This window comes from Petaurus breviceps, unplaced genomic scaffold (assembly GCF_028583685.1).
Source record: "Petaurus breviceps papuanus isolate PSGF00001 unplaced genomic scaffold, PetGlider_PUasm1.0 176, whole genome shotgun sequence".
In the NCBI taxonomy this organism is placed as follows: Eukaryota; Metazoa; Chordata; class Mammalia; order Diprotodontia; family Petauridae; genus Petaurus; species Petaurus breviceps.
Genome location: NW_027185771.1, coordinates 24,776,567 through 24,784,865, shown reverse-complemented (window position 1 = coordinate 24,784,865; position 8,299 = coordinate 24,776,567). Strand labels below are relative to the sequence as shown.

Genomic DNA, 8,299 nt, shown 5'->3' with positions numbered 1-8,299 from the left:
TCACTTAACCCCAATTGCCCTCCAAAAAAATGCAAAAAAAAAATGTTAACAGGTAATAGAATCAGGAATAAGATAGAAAGATGAATAGCTAAAGGTGGAATTAACTGAGTTCCAATTCCACCATGCATTCTGTATTATACTAAGGAGATTTTCTTTTTCTATAGCATAAACATTCTGTCCAAGATGATATGCTCTGAAAACATAATACCAATAAATGATTCGATGTGCCAAAGAGATTTCATTTTACTGTCACTGCTTCAAAATAATTTCCCGATTACTAAAATTAGCACCAAATGTAAGTGGCGTCTCTTCCTTAAACTCATCCAAATAAGATTTTTCAGAAAAATAATCAGTAAATAATAATTAAGATGCTATTAGAAAAGCATTTTTACTTTGAATCTGTACTTGGAGAATATGGGTATTTTATTCAGATGACATCTACATGATTGGCTCCATTTTTTGACAAATGTTTTAAAATGTGAATGTTCCACTCAACTTTAGAAGTACAGCAAATAACCTGTACTTTTGAATCAGTCCCATTGTATCATATCTCCCATACTTAGACATAAGATTCCTGGAAATGTAATAACCTACTCCTTCCCCCCACCCTGTGCTCTTTCTCTTCATAAGACTGTTTATCTTCACAAAAGTGAAAAGGTGTTGGGTGAGCCCTAATGTTCAAAAATTTCCCATAATCCTTTGTCACTCTACCCTCTCCACCTGAAATGAATGTCCTTCACCTAACCTTCCATCCTAATGAGCAAAGAGAGCCAGAGTTCCCTTATAGCAATGCCCCAGTGTAGCTAGCCCAGTGAGTAATTTATGTATTGATTTAGGGCTAGACTTTCACAGGATGCATTTCCATACTATAGTCTGCATTTTTGTTATAAATGTGTTTTCCTTTTGACCATGAGACTAGCTCATTATGAACTTGCTTTAGGAATCACCATTTGATTTTGAACCTAAGGCATAAATGTGTATAAATGATGCACCTCAGATAGTTTCAAAAGTTTCTGTTTAGTCAAGAATATATTGTATTCTGTCTCTGCAATATTCTTCTCAAAAGCAGCATAGTATCTAAGGAAGATGTAGTTTTCATTCCTTTTCCTACCAGAATGTTTTTCCCCCACCATTTTCTCTCAGCTCCACAAATTTGACTGATGCATTAGGTTCCAAAAAAGATTGACCTTGAAGGTCTCTTACTGTACATAAGCAACTAAAGCAGAAGGGTGTATTGATCTAATAGCAGTTTTATTATATCAGTATGCAAATGAAACACAAACTTTTAGGTATCTTAATACACAGCTATTATTCATATTGTCAATTTATCTTCCACCAAAGCTGGAAAAAAACAACAACAAACAACCTGATTCTAAAGAAATTCAATTTGTCTTGAAAAAATATGAAAAGGAAGAAATAACTTCCAATTGGGAGCAATTATTTTATTTTACTTCTTTGCTTTGTAAAATTCTAAAGTTTCTTTAGACAATAAGATAAACCCTAGTCTTACTATACAGCCCTTAAGATAAAGTTTTAATGTTAAGCACAGTTCTATTGAGAACTATTTCTAGATTCTGGATGCATAGCTTTGCTTAAGAAGAAATGCAATGAAATTATACATTCTAATGAACATCAATTTCAAAGCAGAATGTCATCTTGGTCCTAAGTAACATTGAAGTGATTTCCACTCAATGGGACAGCTCCAGTTTTTGCACAATAATAAAAATGACAATTCTATTGAGAGCCTGATCACCAAGTCCCCACAGTGGGAGGTTAGGTTGTCACATGACCACAAACAGCACAGCAACAGGACACTAAGCAATGCCTCTTATTTCAGAAACAAGGGTGAGTCTTGGGAGGCAGCCCTGTCTCCGTAGTCAAGAGGCTGCTCACTGCTGCTCCAGAGGAATTCCACAGCCCCCATCTTGGGCAGTATTATATGACTCACAGCTCTTACACTTCATTCCTAATATGTGGAACTGGACCATCGAGCAGGTACTGCAATCGTTGCAGAGAATTGACACAGTCATGTTCTGATATTTCCTGGGCATTGGCGTCTGAGCTACCTCATCATCCAGCTGGTGCCAATAGCGAATCATGTGGAGAGCAGAGTGCATACACAATGGACACCTGTAGCCCTCTTTTAACATTTCTTCATAACATGTTCTGTGCAGAAGATGCCCACGTGGCAAGACATGAGCAACTACACGGGATGTATGAATGTCCTCTAAACATATTGGGCAGTTCTGCCAGGACACATTCTCAATGCACTTGTGAGGCCCTTGGAGACTCAAAGATAGGCACTGCATTTCAAACAGTGAAAAAATTCCTCCTTTGGACCAATCCTACAAACTCCACACTTCTCACAATGGTACTGCTTCTTGTCTTTGTCAAAGAGATGGCATATATCGCAGTAATATTCTCCAAACACAGTGATACATTGTTCACAAGTCTTTTGGGCCTTGTGAACTCTTCCACACTCTGCACACTGTATTTCTTTCACTTTAAACTGGTCCAGAGATGATCTTTGTTATCGTGGCATAAGCGGCAGGTGTAAAGTTTACCACAGCAAGGAGCCTTGAGAGAGCATCCATGGTCGTAGTGTTCGCAGCCCCTGTGTGCTCGGCCCGGCTGCCACCGCCATCTTCACCCTCCATCGCCACCTCCGCCGTCGCCATCTCCTACTTCTCTTCCAGCCCAGCACCGGGTCCGAGTTCTCGGTGGAGCCGGAGCAAGAGCCAGAGATCACCCGGGGCGCTCTAGGCCACCGCTGCCTCAACTGCCGGAGGTGCAGCTGCATAGGGCCGAGGCTCCTTGGGGTACCTGATGCCGCCCAGAGGGCCGTACTTCCCAATTGGGAGCAATTATTGTTCACCAGGGTAAAGTATGTCAAATAATGGTCATTTGGTAACATTCCTAACAAGTTGGGATATCATGACACTCAAGTACTTTCCTAAATCTGTGTTTTTCTCAATATAAACACTCTCTATATTGCAAATCACAGTCCTTACACATCTTCCCACCCAGACAGTGTGATTCATATGTGTGTCTTTCAAAAACAAAGCTTTATGTTTGTATTCAGAATACTAGAGGACTTCCTCTGATTCTTTCATTATCTCCAGATAAACAGTGTAGCACAAAGGTGGTCCATTTCCACTTCCTTATTGAATCAATGAATAAAAAAGGTTTCATGAAATGTTTATGATGTACTAAATACCATGCTAAATACTGGGAATAAAAAAGAAAAGACAAACATAATACTGGCCCTTGAGCAGCTTATATTGTAAAGAGGGAGATGACACAAAAAGGGGAATGGTGGTTACAGACACATTACTTTGGCCCCTAAAGTTACAAGGATGGTGATTGAGATGTAGGGAGTAGATTAACATATCCAGGAGTAATAAGGGCATTGATTTAACCAGGTTTCATTGTAAGAGAATCTTACAGGGTGGGAAAAGTGGATTGGGTGGGGGTAGAACCAAGAACAAGCAGCTTTCCAGAGAACTGCTGCTATGAATAACTTTTTTAAGATTCTGATTACACAGTAGTAAACTCTCTATTTATTCAATTGAATTTAATTGCACCCAATAGGTGGAGGGCTTTGACTTTTGTACTTTGTGTCCCTTAAGTAGGCAAGACTCCTTAAGGATGATTAAATGATTGAGTTACTAAATGATTGTAGTTTGTTGAAAACTATGTGACCACTTTGGTGAAAACTATGTGGACATTTTAGTGATAAGTTGTTGAGTTGTGACATGGTGAATACTGTATTTTGATTTTCTGTTAATGTTTTGCTGTTTGATAGTAGTTTAAAAACAAAACATTTTTACCATAAGAATCTTCAACTTTGCAGGTAATAATGGATTAGAGAACAGTGATGGGAGGAGAACAAACCAAAGAAATTTAAAAGAAAAACATCCTCTTGTGATGGGAAAGAGATTCTAAAAACAAAATTGTGCAACCATTTAGGTTCTTAAGCTTTTTATCCATCTACCATCTTAGAGAAAAGAAGAAAGATATTTGAGAATAAGAAAGCCAAATGGGCCCTTTTTGGATCAAAACATACCCATTGTTACTGACCTGGAGAACTAGAAGAATAACATTAATTGTGCTGGACTCCCTAAACAGGATAAAAATATGACACCCATGACAAAGATATAGGCATCATTCAAATGATAAGCTTTCTGGTGTGATATTGATTTTGAGTAAGTTTAAGGGATAAATAGGCATTTCTGACCTCAAGCAAAATTATGGAATAAATTGATGAGGAGAAAAAGGATTAGTGAAGAAATTATTGAAACATATGTGTATATGCATATATATGTATATATATATATAATGTTTACTTCAGATATTCAAATTGATAAACTATCTGGCATTGTGTATTTAACAAAATGTTCTAAATATTGGGAAAGATTCAAATATAGATAAAACATTTGTCCTATATGAATTCATTGCAATTTGATTAAGCACCTACCTATTATATTTATTGTCTTGGTTATAGCAGATCTATAGAGTTTGATAAAGCTTAGTCCATGCCCTAATAGTATTAATTTATAGTACTGGATATAATAGATTGAATTTTCCATCTAGCATATTCCCCTAAAGCTTTTTCTTTAAACCTTTCTAGATAATATCTTAAAGGAACATACTTTGATATAGAATTCAGGGGAAAAATTGTTAATCTCTTCAACCCAATTACTCTGGTCTCCTAGAATGTTTCATGAGCAAGACACTCCATCTCTCTGTTCCAGGCATTTTCTTTATGTGTGTTTCAAAAGAGGTAATAGAGATTTTGGACTCCAGCCTCTAACAGGTTCGCTCTTGATCTGGGAAGACAGAAAGGACAAGAAGACAGTTCCTGCGGGGTTAATAATCTCACTTTATTCTACTCTGTTCTCAGTGGGTTCTTGATAATAGGATCACTAATTCCTACAGGATCCCCTAATCACTCATCTTGCTGGGCAAAACAAGATGGGGGGCAACCACCCCTATATCTCAATGAGGTCAATTGAGATAGGCACAGCATTTCAGTTTGTGTGCCCCCCTAACTCCCCTCACACCTCAGTGGGGGCTAGCTGAGGCACAAAAAGCATTACATTGCCATATTCACATTTGGGTTCTACACTTACTGACCAGTGCCAACTTGCTTTATAGAGCAACAGACAAAAAAACAATTTGCCAACAATAGCCTATCTGATAGCTTAACTTTAGCAATATCATCATTCGGTGCAAGTGTAGAAGAAATCACATTATATCACCCCTGTATCTCACTGCACAACCATGGTGGAAGTGTTTACAAGTTATGAACCTGAGAAATATTATCTAGGATCCTAGAAACTACAATCTAAAAGAATAATAATATCCTCTTAATTTACAGTGTGGTAGCCATGTTTGGGAATGTTCTACATTATCAAATATGCCTACCAACTTCCCTGGCTTCCTTTAAGATCCAACTAACATCCCAGAATGATTGCTTATAGAACATTCCAAGAGGCTAGGGTCACTGGATTGAACAATATGTGACTAGAAGTAAGATGAAAAAAGACTTCAGAGGTAGGAGAGGACTAAATAATACAGGGCTTTGATTGCCAAGAAGATTTTTTTTATTTGATCCTAGAGGTGATAGGGAACCACTGGAGTTTGTAGAGTCAGAAGTAAAATGGTCAGACCTGTGCTCTAGGAAATCCAAAACGTAAAATAGCCTGAATTTATTAATCTGCCAAACTAGAATCTTTTTCTTCCTGTTTGACTATTCAGAGACAAATAGAACATTGTCTCTGAATATCTAATGTTTGCCGAACAATGAATGTTTCCTCTACCAAGATGAGGAAAGTTAATTAGAGATGGCAAAGACATTTCAGAAACAGCCTTGGTGTAAGATGGTAAGTTATAGACGTATTGTGAATCTTCCCCTATTGAGATTCTATGGCTACATCCTTACTAGGAGCTCTCCACCCAATTGGGAACCCAAACAATGGCAATCTGTTAGCAATTGGTAATTATCCTCTTAAGAAGGAGCTAATATGTTATTTGTTGTTGTTCAATTTTCTTTTTTTCCCCTACATTTTATTTTATAAAAAAAATAAATTTATTTTTAGTTTTCAACATTCATTTCTACATATTTTTGAGTTACAAATTTTCTCCCTGTCTTTCCCTAACCCCCATCCCAAGATAGCCTACGGAATACCACTTCACCCAGTTTGCTCTCTCTTATATCCTTCCCCAACCCCACACTAACTTTCTAGTAGGGCAGGGTGGGTTCCTATACATCTTATTTCCCAGTTGCATGTAAAAAGCAATTTTTAACATTTGTTTTAAAACTTTCATTTCCAGATCCTTTCCTTTCTTCCCTCCTCATGCACCCCCACTTGGAAGACAAGTAATTCAATATAGGTTGGTACATATTTAGTTATGCAAAACATTTCCATAGTAGTTATATTGTGAAAGACTAACTATATTTCCCTACATCTTATCTTTCCCCCCCACTTATTCTATTTTCTACTTTGACCCTGTCCCATTTCAAAATTGTGTGCTTCTAACTTCCCTCTTCCTCAGTCTTCCTTTCATTCTGTCTCCTCCCCTTTTATCCCCTTCCCTCCTATTTTCATGTAGGATAAGATACCCAAATTAGTATGTATATTATTCCCTCATTAAGCTAAATTTGATGAGAGTAAGGTTGGCCATTCCCTTTCACCTTCCTGCTCTTCCCTTCCATTGTATCATTATTCTCTTGCCTCTTTTATATGACATAATTTACCCTATTCTATCTCTCCCTTTCTCCTCATTATATTTTTCTCTGACCTCTTAATTTTATTTTTTAGATATCATACCTTCCTATTCAACTGATCCTGTGCCCTCTGTGTAGGTATTACATGTAGACACATATATACACACTCACATATGTATTTATACACACATACCCCCTCCTATACACACATACATATATATGTATGTATACAGATATATTCCCTTCAACTATCCTTATGCTGAGAAAAGTCTCATGAGTTACAATTATCATTTTTTTCCATGGAGAAATGTATATAGTTCAAATTTAATAAGTTCCTCATGATTTCTTTTTTTCCTGTTTAACCTTAGCATTCTTCTCTTGCTTCTTGTATTTGAAAGTCAAATTTTCTTTTCAGCTCTGGTTTTTCATTAAGAGTACTTGAAAGTCTTCTAATTTCATTGAGTGACAATATTTTCCCCTGAAGCATTATACTCAGTTTTGCTAGGTAGATGATTCTTGGTTTTTATCCTAGCTCCTTTGACTTCTAGAATATCATATCCCAAGCCCTTTGATCCCTTAGTGTAGAAGCTGCTAGATCTGTGTTATCCTGATTGTATTTCCACAATACTCAAATTGTTTCTTCTTGGCAGCTTCTTATATTTTCTTCTTGACCTGGGAACTCTGGACTTTGCCCATGATTTTCCTAGGAGTTTTCTTTTTGTGATCTTTTTCAAGAAGTGATCAGTGAATTCTTTCAATTTCTATTTTGCCCTCTTGTTCTAGAATATAAGGGCAATTTTCCTTCAGAATTTCTTGAAGGATGAGGTCTAGGCTCTTTTTTTCTTTTTGGAGGGCAATTGGTTTTAAAAGACTTGCCCAAAGTCATAAGACAAGTAAGTGTGACAAGTGTCTGAGGCCAGATTTGAATTTAGGTCTTCCTGATCCAGGGTTGGTGCTCTATTCACTGTGCCACCTAACCACCCCAGGCTCTTTTATTTTTATCTTGACTTTCTTTCAGGCAGTCCAATGATTTTTAAATGATCTCTCCTGGATCTATTTTCCAGGTCAGTGGTTTTTTGCAATGAGATATTTCACATTGCCTACTATTTTTTCATTTGTTTGGATCTGTATTGCAGTATCTTGATTTCTCATAGTCATTAGCTTCCATGTTTTCCAATCTAATTTTGAAGGGATTATTCTCCTCAGTGAGTTTTTCAGATTCCTTTTCCATCTGGGGAATTCAACTTTTTAAGGCATTCTTCTCCTCATTGGATTTTTGTGCCTCATTTGCCATTTGAGTTAGTCTATTTGTAAGGTGTTATTTTCTTCAGTATTTTTTGGGTCTCTTTTAGCAGGCTGTTGGCTTGTTTTCATGATTTTCTTACATCATTCTCATTTCTCTTCCCAACTTTTCCTCCACTTCTCTTAGTTTATTTTCAAAATCCATCTTGAGCTCCTCCATGGCCTGTAACCAATTCATATTTTTCTTGGAAGCTTTTGATGCAGGAGTTTTGACTTTGTTGACTTCTTCTGCTTCCATGTTTTGATCTTTTTTTGTCCCCCCAAAAA

General features: G+C 37.0%; 1 pseudogene; it reads right to left on the bottom strand.

The window, feature by feature from the left end:
* Positions 1-1,443: 1,443 nt before the first annotated feature.
* LOC138159627 (RING finger and CHY zinc finger domain-containing protein 1 pseudogene) lies at positions 1,444-2,693 on the bottom strand (annotated as a pseudogene).
* Between the last annotated feature and the right edge of the window lie 5,606 nt (positions 2,694-8,299).